The sequence below is a fragment of the Marmota monax genome, unplaced genomic scaffold, assembly GCF_021218885.2.
Source record: "Marmota monax isolate L192 unplaced genomic scaffold, Marmota_monax_Labrador192_F-V1.1 WCK01_AAM20220418_F8-fsc00117, whole genome shotgun sequence".
NCBI lineage: Eukaryota > Metazoa > Chordata > Mammalia > Rodentia > Sciuridae > Marmota > Marmota monax.
In genome coordinates, this window is record NW_026693023.1 from 1,657,747 (window position 1) to 1,668,057 (window position 10,311).

Consider the following 10,311-nt stretch of genomic DNA (forward strand, 5'->3'; position numbering starts at 1 on the left):
GCTGAGGACTCTCTGTGCATATGTAAGTGGAAATAAGGTCAGCTGTCCCCTTTTATATTTTCAAGTATTAGATATTGCCTATTTTATCAAGTAGCTTTATTGGTATATAATTTACATACTATATATTTTCTCATTTTGAGTGCATAATTTAATAGTTTTAAAAATAAATTTATAGACTGAAGCAACCATCACTGCAATTCAGCATTAGGATATTTCCAACATCCCATGTGCCTTCTTGTCATACCTCCTCATTCTCACCCCTGCTCTAGACAACCATTCACTAGTTTACTTGCTGTCTTATAGATTTGCCTTTTCTGGACATTTCCTGTATATGGAAACACAGAGTATGTAGTCTTTTGTGTATGACTATTTTTCAATCAGCCTAATATTTTCTAAGTTCATGTTTGTAGCACAAGTCAGTGCTTTATTCCTTTTTATTGATGAATAATGCACCATCATATGGATGCATTACATTTTATTTAGCCATTATAAATTGATGAACATTTGGATTCTTCCAACTTTTTGTTTAATAAAAATAATGCTGCCATAAACATGGCACATATCACCAACAGTCTTTATGTGGACACATTTTCATTTCTCTTGGTTAAATTTCAAAGGATAGAATATTATTACTATATATTACTGGGTTATATATATATATATATATATATATATATATATATATTACTAGGTTATATGATACATGCAAATTAAGTTTTGTCACAATATCTTTAGGATAATATTAAAAAAGCTTTCAGGGAGTAACAATGCTCTTTATAAACAGCATTTATTAAAGCTTATTTACCTGATTAGTGTATTTAAAGAAAAAAGTAGAAGACATGCTGCTTATTTTTTACAATATGAAAAAATAAAAATATTTTAAAAGCATACTTTTAAGTTGAAGGGAAACATAGTAGTAACTATTAGCCCATTACTAATGAAGAGTGCAACTATGGATATTAATTTAGAAAACTTATTGTCATGCAACATTATTTACTTAAAGGACTACTTGAAATTATATTGAATGAAATTAATTTTTACAGATTTACATTGTATAAATCCAAGTATCACACATCTCAAAGAATACAAGCCATTTGATAAACTTATCTATGTAATACCTCTAAGTTTAGAAACAAAGCTAATTAGTATAAATTTGTATACAAATAAGGAATTTATATCTATTATTTTAAATGAGAAACTGTGCTCAGATAAAATCCATTGCTTCTATGATAATGAACTCTGAGTGTCTTACCATATTGATTGGCCAGGTGAAAAGAAGTTCATTGATGCAAATGAGAATCATGAGAGCAATCAGTCTCCCAGGAGCAAATATTCCTACAGGATTTATATGATTAATAAAGTTCTTTAGGAAGTAAATATCTGAAATATTAAAGTAATATTACAAATGTTTGGAATGTCTTATTTATATGATTCTTTTTTCTTATTTTAATACTAATTTCCTTATTTTGGAATTCCAGAACAAAAAGACACTTAGTGAAGATTAAAAGTGTAGTTTGAAGGATAAATATGAAAAAGAAAGTAATATATCTATTTAGCTTGTTGTCTTCATAAGTTGGAATAGACTTAAAATGTAACATGATTTAAGATGGATTGGGGAAGATAATGACTGATCCGTGGTGGGTCTGAGGGAAGGTACATAGGTTGCTGTATACCAGCCCAACGCCTTCGATTGGATACATGGTGAGCAGCCATATTATCTCTAGAGCTTTCTTCTAGTTCTCTTGCCAAAGATACAATGTTGCGCTGCAGAAGGCAGGGTACAACTCAGCGGGACGTTTCTTATGTTCTAAGCTTAGGGTATGAAAGGCTGGGCTATTCAACAGGCCAAAAGTAAGTGGGTCACAATTCTCTACAATACCAAGCTATTTAAAAAGCCACCTGTTTTTTTTTTTCAATGTCCAGGTGTTATATACACATTTTTCAATGGTAAGAAAACTTAATAAAAAAAAAAAAACATCATGCACACATAATAGCTTACTTGAGTGTCTAAACTAGGACATTAAATTTGGGGAATTTGTAAGTCAACTTCAGCATGAAAAATGAAGAGACAAAACAAGGTAGCTAATGCTTTTGGAGTGTTTCCCCTGTGCTAGGCACTATTTTAATTGCTTCATCTGTATAAATACATGTAATCTTTACAACAATCCTATAATGTAGGTAGTTATGGATGTTTCCATTTATTAGAGGAGGAAGCTAAGACACAGGGAGCCAGGTAAAGAAGCCAAGTTCACTTAGCTGGAAAGTGGTTAGGTCAAGACATGAACTCAGGCAGTCTGGCTCCAGAGCCTGTGTTCTGCACCAATTGCCATATCTTCCTCTTTAATAGTCCTGCAGAGAAAGAGATTATGGGACGTGAGATAGACCTATGTGATTACTGCTTTGTTCTCTAAAATATCTACTAAAATATCTAATATTTTCCCTCTTCAAATTGAGAATTTGTAATCATTTGAAAAATAATGAAATTAATACTTAATAATTATAATTAGAAAAAACTGTTTTGAAAGCAGAAACCACTTTTCGGTTTAGTATATCCCGACAAAAAAATGCTTTTTAGAGTAATGATTATTATTCTTTCTAAAGCTGATTCTATCTCAGGGTTTGTGTTAGTGAATGTGTCATGGGCAAATTTTTGTATGTTCTCACTCTGACTTAGGAGTTCACAGTGCATTTGAATTCTTGTGTCCTGGGCAATGTCAGAATTGGATCAAATAGTTATTCCTAAGATAAAATGTAATGAGGAAAACAAAAGTTATCATATTTAGACAAAATGACATTTTAAAAGTTCATCTTTTTTTCATTCTCATTCCTTTGTATTTCATTTGTTTTAGATATACATGACAGAGTGCATTTTGACATAATATACATACATGGAGTACAACTTCCCATTGTTGTGGTTGTACATGATGTGGAAGAGTTCATTTTAAATTAAATATGTTTATATTCATGCTTAGATATTTCTATGATGAGATTTTGATAGAAGGAGCACTACTGTATAAAATATCATAATATATGTCCTTCAGAAAATCCACATGAGATAGAAATCTAGTACTTGATATCACAAAGGTGACAAGATGTTGCCTGGCTGAATGGAAGAATAGCTCCAGGGAGGGGCATGAATCACTTCTGAGATGTGAGTTTATAAACCTCAGAGCACAGCTAGTGCCAGCTGTTGCTTTAATAAGTCTAAGTTAATATGTAAAATGAAATTGCTGTTGGGAGAAATTTTAAATTTTTTTCAGTAAACAAATTGTTTTCAAACATTCTTAAACTGCAGAAAAAAGCAACTACTCACCTGCCAAGACTTGATATGTGAATTTTAGATAATTCTTTTCTTTTACTAACCTCATAAGAACCACTATTATGGAGGTCTTTGATTAGTTTGATTTGTCTGAGTCACTTGCAATTTTTTTCTAAAGATTGTCTTTCTCTGAAAATGTCCTGTCACTTAACATTTCCATTCTTTTGGCTGTTCTGTCCTTGGTTACTTCAAGGGGTTTCTCTGAAGTACTGTTCTAATTTATAATGTATGCGTTTTCTATTCTTATGTGTAATTCTGTGAAAATAAAGCAATTGTTCAGTGGTTCATAATATGAATGCAAAAATATGTCCCCACTGAAGCATTGACATAACTTAATGTACATTCAATGAGATTAAAGCGGCCAATAAGGAATATCATTCTTATTTACATTTTGAAAATGATGGTAATGAAGGGCCTTGCTACCTGTTTTATAAATGCAAGCTGCATGCTGATTTAAGCTTTTAAAAATTCTATGAACAGCACAAGCTACTCAATTTTAACTTCTCATTGCTGGGTTCAAGTTCTTATTGCTGAATTCAAGCTTCTTTGGTTAGGGAGAGAATAAAAATAAATACCATAAAGAAAAAAATATAATAATCTAATTTTTCCTGAACTCTCTATAACATGGATCATTAATCTACATCAATATATGGTGAAGATATGTAAGTAGAAAATACAAAGTGTGAATTATGTGCATATCAAGGTAAAGTCTGTGATAATATTTATTTTAAATTCCATAGATCCATTCACTCTTTTGGTTTTATAATTTGTTTGTTTTGTCACTGCCTCTATGATTCTACTTATTTATTTCAAGTTTTAAAATATATATTTCTCCTTTGAGTAAATGTAGGCAACTGATATTGGGATAGAGTTTGAATTATGAGAAATACATAATGATGCTAAAGGAAATACATAAAACTAATGCGGACCAACTTAAATATGATTAGAGTTTAGTGTTAAATAAGCTAAGATGTCTAAGAAAGAGCTGATGGGCTATGAATTAAATTTTGGCTTGTATTCATCATATCTCAGAAATCAACTTTAGACATAAGATTTCAATACATTTTTATGTAAAACTAAAAATAGAGTTATATAATATTTGGTATAATAAAGATACATGTCTTCTCATCTCTTGAGACAACCATCTTGATGGAAAACTCCCCATTTTTACTTATAAGTATGAATAAGTTCACATATAAAGACCAACTATCATTTATTATATACAAAACAGAGAATTCCTTCTTTGACATTTTTTTTGTTTGGATTTACACAACTAGAGATGACATTTATGAGAAATGAAGTGCACTGAATTCACCTGAGATAGTAAGACTCTATATCTCCATTAACTTGTGAGAGATTTCATCATTCCAAACCTTCTCTGGACAGCCAAGTTATCTTCACTTTCTCTGAACTGACAGGCTCTATGACAATTAATCATGCACTGAGTTAACACATAGTCTGTGTGTTTCAGTGGAGAGGTACTGTCATTGTGGGTCCTTGAGAAACATATTCAGAGGCTATGAGATTTACATGAAGAAGAAAGTTTATTGGGGAATACTTTTGTGAGGAAATGCAAGGAAAACAGGAAGAAGTTGAACCATGATGTAGACCCAACAGAATCCTCACCAGTCCCTCAGGGAGGGAGCCTGACCTGGGCTGAAACAGCTCTCTTTGCCCAAGGGCAATTCCCAAGGAGGGACCAAGGTCAAATACCACTGGCTGCCCAAGCTTTTGGCAGTTGATCAAAAGAAAAAAGAAAAAAAAAAAAGAGAGAATCCCGGTCCTGAAGTAGGGAACTGGGAGGTGCACTTACAGCATCCTACAAGAGGTAATGTAATGAGGGTTAATAGCACAGCCTCCAGAGTCAGATGGGCTGATTTAAACTTGTTGTTTTCTAAATTCTGGCTATGTAACCTTGGCAAGGTATTTAACCTCTCTGTCCCTGTGAAGTGGGAATAAGAATACTGTAGGTAGTCTTATTGAATTATTGTGAAAAATGGTTAACGCATGTAAAGTATATGTCTGTTCTTGGAATCTGGTGATCACTCAGTAATAGCTATTATTATTAGAGTTTGTTGCAAAATAGTGAAACTATCTTTTAGACTAACTCATATGAATATTTTTTCCTATATAGGTCAGGAGAGGCTAATAACAAATTACCCTCAATTTCTAGTTGCTTAAAACAACAAGAAATCATTTCTTGGGCATGGCACATAAATATCATGTGCTGACTAGTATTTTACTAATTTGAGGACCTAAGCTGGCAGAACAGTCACTTGCTATTTCCAGTTACTGCTGCTGCCATGACAGAGAAAAAAAATAGCATTTGAAATCCATGCTGATTCAAATACTTTCACTTCAGAGTGACATGCCATTTTTACCCACATTTTATTAGTTAAAATAAATCACAGGGGTAAGCTCTTCCCAAGAATGGTCAGGGAAGTGTGATCCTACCTTTTTCCTGGAAGGAATATCAGAAGTACTTCATGACTAATTCAGTTTTAATTTTTTAATTTTGTGTATCCTGGGAGAATATACACTTGATGATGAAAGCTAACTTTTCTTGAGCACTTATTATGTGACAGGTAACACATAAAGAACAATACTATGAAATCCTATTACTATCCCAATGCCACATATTATATCGGCTCTACTTCAGGCCTGATTGCAAAGCTTTTACTCATAACTACTCCTAAGAACTTCAGTGATAGTGGCATGACTCAAAATATTTTCAACATACCCTCTATTTTTATTTTTTTTTAGGAATTGCTTTTAGATTCTATAATTTGAAGGGACATAACTTTCCAAATGTATAAAGTAGAAACTTCTTTCTTGTTCCAGTGATAGTATGCGATGTCAAATAGGTCTAAGTAGAGAGACTCATTTCCATTAGGTAACTTAGATGGATGGAGACTCTACCTTCTTCAGCACAAAGCATCCACGGGTTGTCTTTCTTCCAGAAAGCCAGAAGGATCCCCATGGTCCAGGCCTGGAAGTGATGTACATAACTTCTGCTTATACTCTGTATGCTAGAAACTCAGTCCTAGAGCCACATCTAGCTACAAGGAAGGATGGGAAATGTGGTTTAGCTGTGTGTCTAGTGAGTCTGACCCATGACACAGGGACTGTGCTTTCTATTTCCATGAATTGAAGAGACTTTAAAATCAGTAATTACACTTAGTTGGGAATTATCCCCAAAGTAGCTCACTGTTTGCCATGCATACCTTCCTCATGTAGTCCTCCGGAGCAGTGCCTTCAATCACTGTGTGAGACTGCAATTTCCTCTTTAGCATTAATGTAGAATGACATGGAGGGCAGTCTGGTAATAAGCAATAAACGAAGTTGCAGTGTGACCTGGAGGAGGTTTTCACACACTTCTGGGGCATCATACCTCCAGAAAGCTCTGAGGTTTGGTAGAAGAGCAACAGCTCCCGACTTATCTTCCAGATTGTGCCTCACAGGGCATGGAGCGAGGCTGTGGACTGTTGCACTGAAAGAGAATCTTGAAAGCTATTGTAGTTCATTGGGAGGCTTGATTAACTTTCTAGAAGCTTCTTCCTTTAGGCTGAATTGAATTGTCTGCACCCATGAAAATGACAGGGTTAATAGGATTGTTCAGATTGGGTTCTCTATCATACCATGATTCTAGTCGGGCTATCCTTTCTGGGAACATGAGGGGTCTGGTCCAGTAACACACATTATTTTTAAAAATTTAAATGCTTTCAAAGATATTATGTTATTTTGATTTTGTCCAGTAGGGAGGTCAGGGTGTATGTTTTTCTTACTATACTTTATATTTTTAGCGTAGTCCAGGGTTTTAATATTTTGTTACATGGAATATAGACCACAATAGCTCAAATATTAACTAGATACCTGTATTATCATTTGGTAGGGAAAAATCTAGCTGAGCAATCATATATGTTTTTTCCCAAATCATGTAATAACTTGCCCAAACTTGAAGGATATTCTACTGATTTGTCTTTCATTGTTCTTTTCATAACCACCTCTGTGTTTATCACATTCCTTTGAATGTACTCAAAAGTAGCAAATGTTCATATTTTGAGGATAAATTCTAGTTTTGGAAATAACCACAAATAGTCCAATATTAAACATGTTGAATAAAGTTAGATAAACTATTTTGGATAAAAAATGAAGTATATCTATAAACTAGAACTATTTTTGAGGCTTCTAGGTGATCACGTTATACACAGCCCTAAAATATTTGCCAGTTTGAGAAAAATGCACAAATATTTTAAAATGCACATCTCAACTACATAACCATGTGACTTACCTATGTTAAGATCAGAACCAGATTCAAGGAAATTGAAAACAGAAACTAGCTGTGACCAAATTGTGTAGAGTGCAAACCATGGCCAGGTTTAAAAGCTGAACTTTTGTTTTCAGTGATTCTTAGTGAAATCTAGCATGCAGAACTTGGTTTGTGATTTGGCCTCTAAGGGGAGTTATTAATAATGATAGAGGGTGAATGGGCAGTTCTTCATATCTACTATGTGTTATGTGATTTATTTCATTTAATTCTCAGAACTCTCTATGAAACAGATAATATTTCTCTTTTAAAGATGAAGGAAAGGCTCATGGTTTCCAGTAATGGATCAAAGGTCACCCAGCCAGAATCCTATAGCCACAGTAGGAGGCAGAGCTAGAATTAGAATCCAAGTCTATCTGTTTCAAAGTCAAGGTCTTTTGTCTAAAGAATACTGTTTCCTTTTCAAAGGGACAAGAAAGGATAGAAGTGGAGGTGAAGTAGGTTAAATGGTGGTTTCATTCACGAAGGGTTGTTCTGAGGGTCCAGTCATTACAAAGAAGGAAAGAATAAGGATTGAAAAGGATGGTGTAAAATGTTCCCTTTTGCAGATTGTTCACATAGCAAATATGCAAGAATTTCCAAATCATCTCTGAGAACCAACCAGCGAATTTAGCAAGGGCATAGGAAACAGGATAATTATACACACACATATGTGTGTGTGTGTGTATGTGTGTGTGTGTGTGTGTATAACATGTTACACACATTTACAATATATATATCAAATATATATATCAAATATATATAGTTTGAGATTGTTCATTTATGTAAAAACAGTAAAAATTTGAAAGTACATTTAAAAAAAATAAATCCCATTCATAAGAACACTCAAAATTTGAAATGTCTATGAATAGTTTAATAAAAAAGGTTTAATACCACTACATTGAAAACTGTAAAACAATTTCAGAGAGAAAAACAAAGGAGACATAGGTAAACGTTCATGAATTAAAAGACTTGATATTGTTAAAATGGCAATTTTCTCTTAGTTGGTCTATAAAATCAATGTTATCCAGATAAAAACTTGAGCAGACAATATTATAGAAATGCACATGCTAATTTTAAAATTTATATGGAAAGACATATTTTAAGAAATTTTTATAAATAAGAATGGAATTGATAAAATTATCTTACCTGATTTCAATATTTCCAACAAATCTGTAGTAACCAAGACAGTATGTTCTTAAAACATATGCAGTCCAGATTAGAGCAGAATAGAGTCCAGAAATATACCTACATGGACTTGGTCAGCTGATTAAAACAAAACAAAACAAAACATTTTTTTTAGTTGTAGGTGGAAACAATACCTTTATTTTATTTTTATGTGGTGCTGAGGATCGAACCCAGTGCCTCACACGTGACACGCTTCCTCTGAGCCACAACCCCAGCCTGGTCAGCTGAGTTTTGATAAGGGTACCAAGGCCAAATAATGGGAGAAGTAAAATTTTTTTGAAAGAATGATCTTAGATCAACTGAATATTTGTGAACATCTACTCTTACCACACAATACATGCAAAAACTAAATTAAAGTGGATCACAGACATCAATGGAAAGTGTAACATGTTATACTTTTGTAACACTATAAAACTTCTAGAAGAAAATACAGTATAGGAAATATCTATATGCAAAGTTGGGTAGGGAGAGTTTTTTTAAAAAAATTTTAAACAAAAGGTGCATGACCCATAAAAAGAAGTAATTGACAATTTGAATTTCATTAAAATAAAAAATACTGCTTTTCGAAAGTCACCATTAATAAGATGTTAAAGCAAATCAGAGAATGGGAGAAATTATTCACAACACATTTATCAAGATAGTGACAACATATGTATCTAGAATATATATAAAAAAACTCTTATGTCTCAAAATGAGCAGAAGCTATAAATAGACATTTCACCAGATAAGACACAGATAGCAAATAAGCACATTAAAAATATCATTGGGGGCTGAATCCAGTGGCACACACCTGTAGTCTCAGTGGCTCCAGAGGCTGATCCAGGAGGATCACAAGTTTGAGATTGGCCTCAGCAACTTAGCAAGACCCTAAAAAACGTCGTGAGACCCTGTCTCAAAAACAAACAAACAATAAAAAAAAAAAATGGGCTGGGGATGTAGCTCAGTGGTAAAGCGCTCCCGGGTAAATCTTTAGAACTAAAAATAAATAAGACAAAACAAACACAACAAAAACAAGTCATTGGGGAAGTATCCCTTAAAATAACAATGAAACACAATTCTATTCATACATATTAAAATGACTAGATATATAAAAAAATTGACCATTCCAAATACTGGTCAGGATGTAGATAAAACAGAACTTTTATACCCTATTAATTAGAATGTAAAATTGTACACTACTTTGAACAATGATTCAGCAGTTTCCTAAAACATTTTACATCTACCATATGACCCAGATGTTCAATTTCTAGGCATTTTCTCAAGGGAAACAAAAACAAAAACATTTGTTAACATCTAGGGATAGTTAACAAATGTGTATAGAATTTTACTTGTAATATCAAACGCCCGTTAACAGATGCATGGATAAATAACTTGTGATATATCCAATGCAATGGAATACTACTCAGCAATGAAAAAGGAGGAACTATTAATACATGGAACAACAGTTATGAATCTCAAAATAACTATGCTGAGTTTAAAAAGCCAGGAAAAATTAGGC

At 33.2% G+C, this 10,311-nt stretch overlaps 1 long non-coding RNA gene across 1 annotated transcript in view; it reads right to left on the minus strand.

Annotated features, from left to right (window-relative positions):
* The window catches only part of LOC124098458 (uncharacterized), a 28,830-nt gene extending 19,050 nt beyond the window's left edge, over positions 1-9,780 (minus strand). Inside the window, exons 1-4 of the long non-coding RNA XR_009227611.1 lie at positions 9,604-9,780; positions 8,775-8,891; positions 6,544-6,898; positions 1,253-2,349 (exon numbers count right to left, since the gene is read on the minus strand). This is a non-coding gene — a long non-coding RNA (uncharacterized LOC124098458). The remainder of the gene's footprint in view (positions 1-1,252; positions 2,350-6,543; positions 6,899-8,774; positions 8,892-9,603) is intronic.
* Between the last annotated feature and the right edge of the window lie 531 nt (positions 9,781-10,311).